Here is a 9,559-nt window from a genome sequence, read left to right on the forward strand (position 1 = left end):
GTTATTGGGCACATCATTGCTGATTGCAGCTAGATTTTCTACTTGTCCTTCAGTTTGTGAACACAAAAGAAAAAAGTGCAACACACAATGAAAATTGATGGGGCAAGGCATATCAACTGAATAAACAATATAAAATATAATTTTCACACTGTCTCCAAAATGTATACTGTAACACAGTTCAATGGAAAGGAGGCAGCGAGAACCGGCTTGATGATATGAATCATATTTTAATGAGAATCTGAACCAAAAGACAAATACACACAGGTGTCGGGCAGCTGCCCGTAACTCTCTTTCTGTTGCACTGCCATCTCCGGTCGCCTTTATACCTCTCGGGCTTGATCAGCCTGATTAGGGGCCAGGTGTGCAGAATCACGACCCAGCCCTGCCCTCTGCCCTGCCACAGTCCCGTATTGTTTACCACTTTTTTTTCTCCTGGTAATTATTGATTGGGATCAGAGTGTAACATCTGAGCAGTCTCCCGTCCACCAGAGGGAGCCCTCACCTGAATTCTGAACTGTCACTTCCTGTTTCCTGCCACATCAGTTCCTGCCATGTCTCCTCCTGTTTGCCTTGTATATAAGCCATGCATTCACACTCCCATATTGCGAAGTATTGCCAGTTCACCTGCCTTACCAAGCATTTATCAAGTATATTCTCATTCTGCCTCATGTTATGATCTTCTGCCTGTTTATTGGATTCAAGTTTCTGGATTACCCTTTCTGTCTTGTTGACCTTATTGGATTGTTTGCCTGTTACCTACCTCTGCCTTGTTGTACTGACCACGTTTGAGCCTTCTGATTTGGATTTGTTCATTAAACTCTTCTGCATAATGGATTCTAACCCGACCTCCAGTCTGTGTTCATTACAGAATACGCCTGATCTGAATCCAGCCGAAGTGTCACAGATTCAAGCAGCCTTTAACTACCAGAGTGAAGTGTTACAAGGATTCCAAACACAACTTGCCAGTCTGCGTGCCACTAACGATCATATGGCTCGTTATATTCAATCTCGTCCACCGACCAGAATGGAATCGGTAAGATTTGCCCTACCAGACAAATTTGATGGTTCAGCTGATAAATGCGAGGGGTTTTTGCACCAATGTCAGATATATTTCTCCAATCAGCCTGATGTTTTTCGTTTGGAAAAGACTAAGTGTTAGTTTACGAAACTCTACTCACTGGAAAAGCACTGGACTGGGCGTCAGCTGTCTGGGATATGGACAATCAGGTACAAACCTCGTTTGAGTATTTCTCGAAACAGATTAAAGAAGTGTTTGAATATCCTGCGGGGGGACAGGATGTTTCTGTAAAACTATTACACTACACCAGGGAAAACACTCAGCTGCTGAATACGCTGTTCAGTTCTGCACACTAGCCGCTCAAAGCGGATGGAATGATATTGCTTTAAAGTCAGTCTTCCGTGAGGGTCTTAATCACAATTTACAAGCAGAATTGGCATGCAGAGATGAAACCACTACTCTATCTCAATATATTAACATGGCTGTCAAGATGGATAATTTAATTCGAAATAATCCCTGATCGAAAATGTCTCAAGCCTCTTCACCACTGATCACATCAGTCAATCATTCAATCCCAGAACCACCAGAATCCATGCAAATAGGATATACAAAGTTGTCTTCAGAAGAACGCCACTGACGTCGGTGTGAAAGGCTGTGTTTCTACTGCGGACATTCAGGTCACCAATGTGCTGCATGCCCCAATAAAACCAAGACCTCCAACAAAGAAGTGAGTATGGGAATTTCTCCATTTCCTTTTAGACAAAGCTTCAAACTACCACTAACAATAGATTTTAATGGTAGTCCTCACTATGTTTCAGCGTTAGTGGATTCCAGGGCAGCTGTAAATCTGATCCATCATGAACTTATCACTGAACTCAATATACCTACCTTACCATGCACACCATCCATCAACATAACAGCCATCAACAATGAACCAATAGGAACAGGCATTACACAACAGACTATACCGCTGACTATACGGATTGGTCTATTCCACACTGAAAGGATTTCATTATATATTATATCCTACCCAATGAACCAAATCATCCTGTGCCACCCATGGTTAACTGTACATAATCCAAACATATCCTTTGCACAAGGTGAACTCATTAAGTTGTCAAGTTATTGTCAGCAAAACTGCTTCCAGTCTGAAATCACTCTGCCATGTCTCTCCACCAGCATAGAAAGCCCCAATATTCAAGTTCAAACCAAGATTCCAGAAGAATATGCAGAATTTGCTGAAGTTTTTAATAAAACCAAAGCAACCCAACTTCCCCCTCACCGTCCTTGGGATTGCGGCATCGAACTTCTGCCCAATGCAGCTCCTCCTAAAAGCAAGGTATACCCACTATCACTTCCAGAGACTCAGGCTATGGAAAATTATGTCGAGGAGGCATTAACTTCAGGCTTCATACGCTCTTCCACGTCCCCTGCTGCAGCCAGATTCTTCATTGTGGAGAAGAAGGATGGTGGTCTCAGACCCTGCATTGACTACCACGGCCTCAATTCAGTGACAGTCAAGTATAGATATCCACTGCCACTAGTTCCTTTTGCCCTAGAACAACTGCGTGAGGCTCGAATTTTCACCAAATTAGACCTCTTACCACAATAGGGCACTATGAATATCAAGTCATGCCATACGGCCTTGCCAACTCACCAGCTATATTCCAGTCTTTCATAAACGAAATTTTCCGTGACCTTCTAAACCAGTGTGTCATTGCCTACATAGACGACATCCTTATTTACTCACAAAACAGAGCACAACACATTCAACATGTCAAGACAGTACTAACTTGGCTACAAGAAAACCAACTGTATGTTAAAGCTGAGAAATGTGAGTTTCATACCACCAGTACTATGTTCCTAGGATACAATATCAGTCACCAAGGGGTGGAGATGGATATGTCAAAGATCAAGGCAGTAACAGAATGGCCATGTTCCACAACTATCAAGAAATTACAAAGGTTCCTAGGCTTTGCAAACTTCTACAGACGGTTCATTAGAAACTACAGTATCACTGCAGCCCCGTTGACTTCCCTTCTGAAAGGTAAACCCAAGAAGTTGCAATGGACTGACTCAGCACAAACAGCATTCGAAATGCTCAAGTTCAAGTTCACGACAGCCCCTATTCTCAAACACCTGGACCCTAACCTTCCATTCATTATAGAAGTTGATGCTTCTGACTGTGGAATAGGAGCTGTTCTCTCACAAAGACACGGCACACCAGGCAGAATGTATCCATGTGCTTTCATTTCCAGGAAGCTGACCACTGCAGAATGGAACTATGATGTGGGCAACAAGGAGCTTCTCTCCATCAAAGCTGCATTAGAAGAGTGGCAACACTGGCTAGAGGGGGCGGCCCACCCATTCCAGGTAATAACAGACCACAAGAATTTAGAATACATTAAGAGTACGAAACGTCTGAACCCTAGACAAGCACGTGGTCATTGTTTTTCACAAGATTTCAGTTCACAGTCACGTATCGACCCGGCAGCAAAAACAGCAAAGCAGACACCCTCTCCAGGAGGTATAACCCTTCACACACCCCTAGTTACCAAGACTCCATTCTACCACCATCAGTTATTATCGCCCCCATCCGATGGGACATCATGGAAGAGATTCAGCGTGAACAACAAACAGACCCAACCCCAACAGCATGTCCTCCTACTAAACAATACATACCACATACTCTCAGACAACGCATCACTCAGTGGGTTCATACGTCTCTCAGCACCGGACACCCAGGTATCCAAAGAACTATAAGGCTAGTACGTAATTCATTCTGGTGGCCGAGTTTAATTCAAGATGTTACTAACTTCGTCAAGTCTTGCTCCATCTGTGCACAGTCAAAAAAACAGAGAACCTCCCGCTGGACTTCTTGAAACACTCCCCATTCCACAGAGACCCTGGTCCCATCTATCTGTGGATTTTGTCACGGATCTCCATAGTTCTAACGGTTTCACTTAGAACTGCTAATGCCTTGTTTCATCATGTTTTCAGAGTTTACGGAATACCAGAGGACATTGTGTCGGACCGGGGTCCCCAGTTAACTTCACAAGTATGGCAGGCATTCTGCAAACAGCTAGACATTAACATCAGTCTCACCTCAGGCTACTACCCACAGGCTAATGGACAGGTGGAGAGACTCAATCAGGAGATCGGTCGCTATCTCAGATCGTACTTCAGCCGTGAACAGGAAAAAGTGATTTTCTTCCATGGGCCGAGTATGCCCAGAATTCCCTCACCCATTCCTCCACAGGACTCACTGCCTTCCAATGTGTTCTGGGCTACCAACCACCCATTTTCCCTTGGTCAGGTGAACTGTCAAGAGTACCAGCAGTGGATGATTGGGTCAGGAGAAGTGAGAGGGTGTGGGACAGCGCTCATGTCAGGCTCCAACATGCCATCTGGGCTCAACGAATTCAAGCTGACCATAGGAGACGTCCCCACCCCAACTACCAGCCAGGCCAGAGGGTCTGGTTGTCTTCAAGGGATCTTCGATTGCGACTACCCTGCAGGAAGCTCAGCCCCAGGTACGTAGGTCCATTTCTTATCCTGAGACAAATTAATCCTGTGACTTACAAGCTAGAGCTTCCTGCAAACTACCGCATCTCTCCTTCCTTTCATGTGTCATTGTTAAAACTGGTCCACCCTGCATCTGGCCCTGAAACCACGGAAATGGAACCTCCACCACCTTTGGAGATTGATGGAGCTCCAGCATACCTGGTCAGAGAAATCCTAGACTCAAGAAGGAGAGGGGGCCAGATGCAATATTTGGTGGACTGGGAGGGATACGGACCAGAGGAGAGATCGTGGGTAGCCGCCAGAGACATCTTAGTCCCCTCATTGACCCGTGAGTTCCATCTAATGCACCCCAATCACCCAGCACCTAGACTAAGGGGACACCCTAGGAGAAGAACACCAAGAGGTGTTCGTATAGGGGGGGATTCTGTAACATCTGAGCAGTCTCCCGTCCACCAGAGGGAGCCCTCACCTGAATTCTGAACTGTCACTTCCTGTTTCCTGCCACATCAGTTCCTGCCATGTCACTTCCTGTTTGCCTTGTTTATAAGCCATGCATTCACACTCCCATATTGCGAAGTATTGCCAGTTCACCTGCCTTACCAAGCGTTTATCATGTACTATATTCTCATTCTGCCTCATGTTATTATCTTCTGCCTGTTTATTGGATTCATGTTTCTGGATTACCCTTTCTGTCTTGTTGACTTTATTGGATTGTTTGCCTGTTACCTACCTCTGCCTGTTGTACTGGCCACGTTTGAGCCTTCTGATTTGGATTTGTTCATTAAACTCTTCTGCATAATGGATTCTAACCAGACCTCCAGTCTGAGTTTGTTACACAGAGTAGCACAATAAACTGCATCTGGGGTTTTATTCAATTTGCACTTGTAGTCTCTGTGTCTGGACCATCTGGTAACAGTAAAAGACTAAGGCAATATTGTAAAACAATTTATATACTGTATATATATATATATATATATATATATATACAGTTGTGCTCAAAAGTTTGCAAACCCTGGCAGAAATTTTGAAATTTTTGTCTTTTATATAAAGATAGCGATCATATGAAGCCATTTATTATCACATAGTTGTTTGGCTCCTTTTTAAATCATAATGATAACATAAATCACCCAAATGGCCCTGATCAAAAGTTTAATACCCTTGAATGTTTGGCCTTGTTACAGACACACAAGGTGACACACACAGGTTTAAATGGCAATTAAAGGTTAATTTCCCACACTTGTGGCTTTTTAAATTGCAATTAGTGTCTGTGTATAAATAGTCAATGAGTTTGTTAGTTCTCATGAGGATGCACTGAGCAGGCTAGATACTGAACCATGGGGAGCAGAAAAGAACTGTCAAAAGACCTGCGTAACAAGTGTAGGGCTTTACTGGTTGTTTAGATCAGTGTTACTATCAGAAATAATTAATAAATATTTCTTTAGTTATTAATTAATATTTAAATTAAATAACAGAATCTAACTCATTAAAGCCTCATACGGGGCACCAGTAAATGTAGTGTGCTATGTTTAGGAGCGGGTTTGGTTATTAGCAATAATTAATAATTATCAAAGATAATTATTAATTATTAAAATCAATAGAACATTGATGAGAATCAATGTTAGCTTTTTTAATCAGAAAAAGGTGAAGGTTCTGGAGTGGCCATCACATCTCCTGACCTTAATATCATCAAGCCACCCTGGGGAGATCTCAAACGTGCAGTTCATGCAAGACGACGAAAGACTTTGCATGACCTGGATGCATTTTGCTAAGACGAATGGGCAGTTATACCACCTGCAAGAATTTGGGACCTCATAGACAACTATTACAAAAGACTGCACGCTGTCATTGATGCTAAAGGGGGCAATACACAGTATTAAGAACTAAGGGTATGCAGACTTTTGAACAGGGGTCATTTCATTTTTTTCTTTGTTGCCACATTTTGTTTTATGATTGTGCCATTCTGTTATAACATATAGTTGAATATGAATCCCATAAGAAATAAAAGAAATGTGTTTTGCCTGCTCACTCATGTTTTCTTTAAAAATGGTACATATATTACCAATTATCCAAGGGTATGCAAACTTTTGAGCACAACTGTATACACACACACACACACACACACACACCCACACACACACATATATATATATATATATATATATATATATATATATATATATATATATATATATATATATACACTCACACTACCGGTAAAAAGTTTTGAAACACTTCTTAATTATTATAATAATACTTTATTATAATTTTTTTTTTTTTTTTTTTTTTCACATTTTAGAATAATAGTAAAGTCATCAAAACTATGGAATAACACAAATGGAACTATGGGAATTATATTGTGACTAAAAATCCAAAATAAATAAAAACTGTGTTATATTTTAGCATCTTCAAAGTAGTCACCCTTTGCCTAGAATTTGCAGACATGTACGCTTGACATTTTCTCAACCATCTTCTTGAGGTATCACCCTGGGATACTTTTTAAAGAATATTGAAGGTGTACCCATCTATGTTGGGCACTTATTGGCTGCTTTTCTTTATTATTTGGTCCATGTCATCAATTTCAAAAACGTTTTTATTTTTTTTTTTTAATTAAATTGTAGTTTTATAATGAAATAAATTAATATGGTGGCACAGTTATGTTTTTGTCTACAAAACTAATTTCAAACATTTAAGCATACGCCTTCAGATCAAAAGATTTTTAAGATCATGAGAAATATTTCAGTCAAGTGTTTCAAAAGTTTTGACCAGTAGTGTATATATATTTGAGATCAAGCTTTTGACACTTCTCACAACTGTTACTATTTGACAGTTCACAACTATTACACAAGGTGAAAACATTCACTGATGCTCAAAAAGACAACAAACTACTATATGCATACTATATGTAATTATCTGTAATGTAGATTGTGAAGAGTAGTATTAAATAAAAAAATATTTTATCTCTTATATTTGTATAAATTATGAAAGGGTTGTGAACATTTATGAGACAAAAGGGAATGCAAACTTCTCAACTATGTACTGTATACTGTTTATTAAACCTCAGATTAATGGGTTATCAGCTGTCTTTTCTTCTGCTTTCTATCTTGTTCTGAACAGCAATCTAAATCGAGCAATTCTGTGATTTGGCTACTAAAAACAGCCATTTGGCTCCTTAATGTTTCAGTTTAGGAGCCAATGGCTCCTTAGTCATTTTTTTAGTCTGGAGCCCTGTATCAAGAATCCCTAAATTACTGTAAATCTGTACTGTTTTGACATTATTCGAAAAAAATTCTTTTGAAGCAATTCAATATTTCAAAGTCTGTTAAAAGAGCCACACTTCCTTCCGCCAGTTGGTGGCACTACGACCGTGACCCACAATAGCCACATCAATGTGATCAGCCCGTAAGGCCAAACATTCGGCTCAATTTTTGACGTTACTTTATCACATCGCCATGGCAACACCGTTCAATATATCAAAAATCCATTCGCAATTTAGCATTGTCAATGTCTTGGCATTATGTTGCCCACATTTGGTACCTGTAACATGAAATCCCTAGGAGAAGTATTTCAAATTCCAGAGCATGCATTTTTCAAACAATCCAAAATGGCCAACTTCCTGTTGGGCAGAGCTTATGATTGTCAGCACGAAAGTTGTCCGGCTTGATGAGATCTATATGTGTACAAAGTTTGGTGATGTTAGCTCAAAAGGGATGTGCTACAGAGGCCCCGAACATGCCCATCTTCTAGGTGGCGCTACAGAGCCCCCCTGCAACTTTGCCCAGCCCTAATGGCCGACAACTCTGATGTGTATGCAAACTTTCAAGAGTTTTCACACATGTTATGTACACCAGAATACCGAAAACCTTGAAAAGAAGAAGAATCCTTAGAAAAAAATAGGGCCTCCACACTTTCAGTGCTTGGGCCCTAATAATACTCAGAACAACAATTGGGCCTATGATCTAATGATCTTCTGTGGTAATCAGCATACAAAAGATGCTGTAAATAGAGGTTAACATTTATTTTACCTCAACTATAAAATGAACTTAATGAAACAGGGCAATTTTATATATATATATATATATATATATATATATATATATATATATATATATATATAAAATAAAAAAGCTGACTATATTGGAGTTGCAGATAAAGATGACATTGATTAAAAAATAATGTATTCAGTAATTAGTATATTTAGCAGACTTTTTATTACAAAGTCATCAAACTCTAGAAAAATGACGATCGATGAACACGGCACAATTACTGCTTCAAAGTACAGCAATGATACTTGAAAAAAATAACAAATGGGGACATTATGAGATTCATTATTCACACAATTGTACATCTGAAACTCAGCAAACAGCAGGTTATATACATTCAGTAGTTGATTTTGTGGAAGACTTCTGATTACTCCATTATTAGACTATGCCAACAGCTGAAGCATTCCACGTTCAGTACATTATGGTAACAAGCACTCTTCCTGATAAAGAGATTGTTTCAGTCCCACTAACACACAAACACAGTAAACTTATACAAACAATGCCACTGTTGAAGACACAAAGACAGAAATAATTTAATATTGTGGCAGGTCATTTTAATGCACTTTAAGTGTGTTCATGGTGTGGTGAAATGCTGTAGCTCTACTGTGTCACTGAACGCAAGTAAAGGCAGCTATTGTTAGAACCGGTTTGGGAAAAAAAATGCTCAAGTAAAAGCAAGTGAGAGTAATAGTGTCATTCCTACAATGCTGTGCCTTTTCAGCTTTGAAACTTTAGAAAAATCAAAGTACCTTTTTGTTTCGTCATTAAAGGGACATGTTTATAAGTTATACAGGTAAAGCTTCATGACTTAAAATCTGATATCCATCCTGTTAAGTGGACAGGGTAATGGTAGACATTCAGTGGGTTAATTTAGCCAATACATGGCCTGTGAATGACATCCAGCTAACATATTTATAAACTAATATAATGATGACTGATTTCTTTAAATATAAACATACTGACATTTTAAAATGAC

Source organism: Myxocyprinus asiaticus, chromosome 1 (genome assembly GCF_019703515.2).
Source record: "Myxocyprinus asiaticus isolate MX2 ecotype Aquarium Trade chromosome 1, UBuf_Myxa_2, whole genome shotgun sequence".
Taxonomy (NCBI): Eukaryota; Metazoa; Chordata; class Actinopteri; order Cypriniformes; family Catostomidae; genus Myxocyprinus; species Myxocyprinus asiaticus.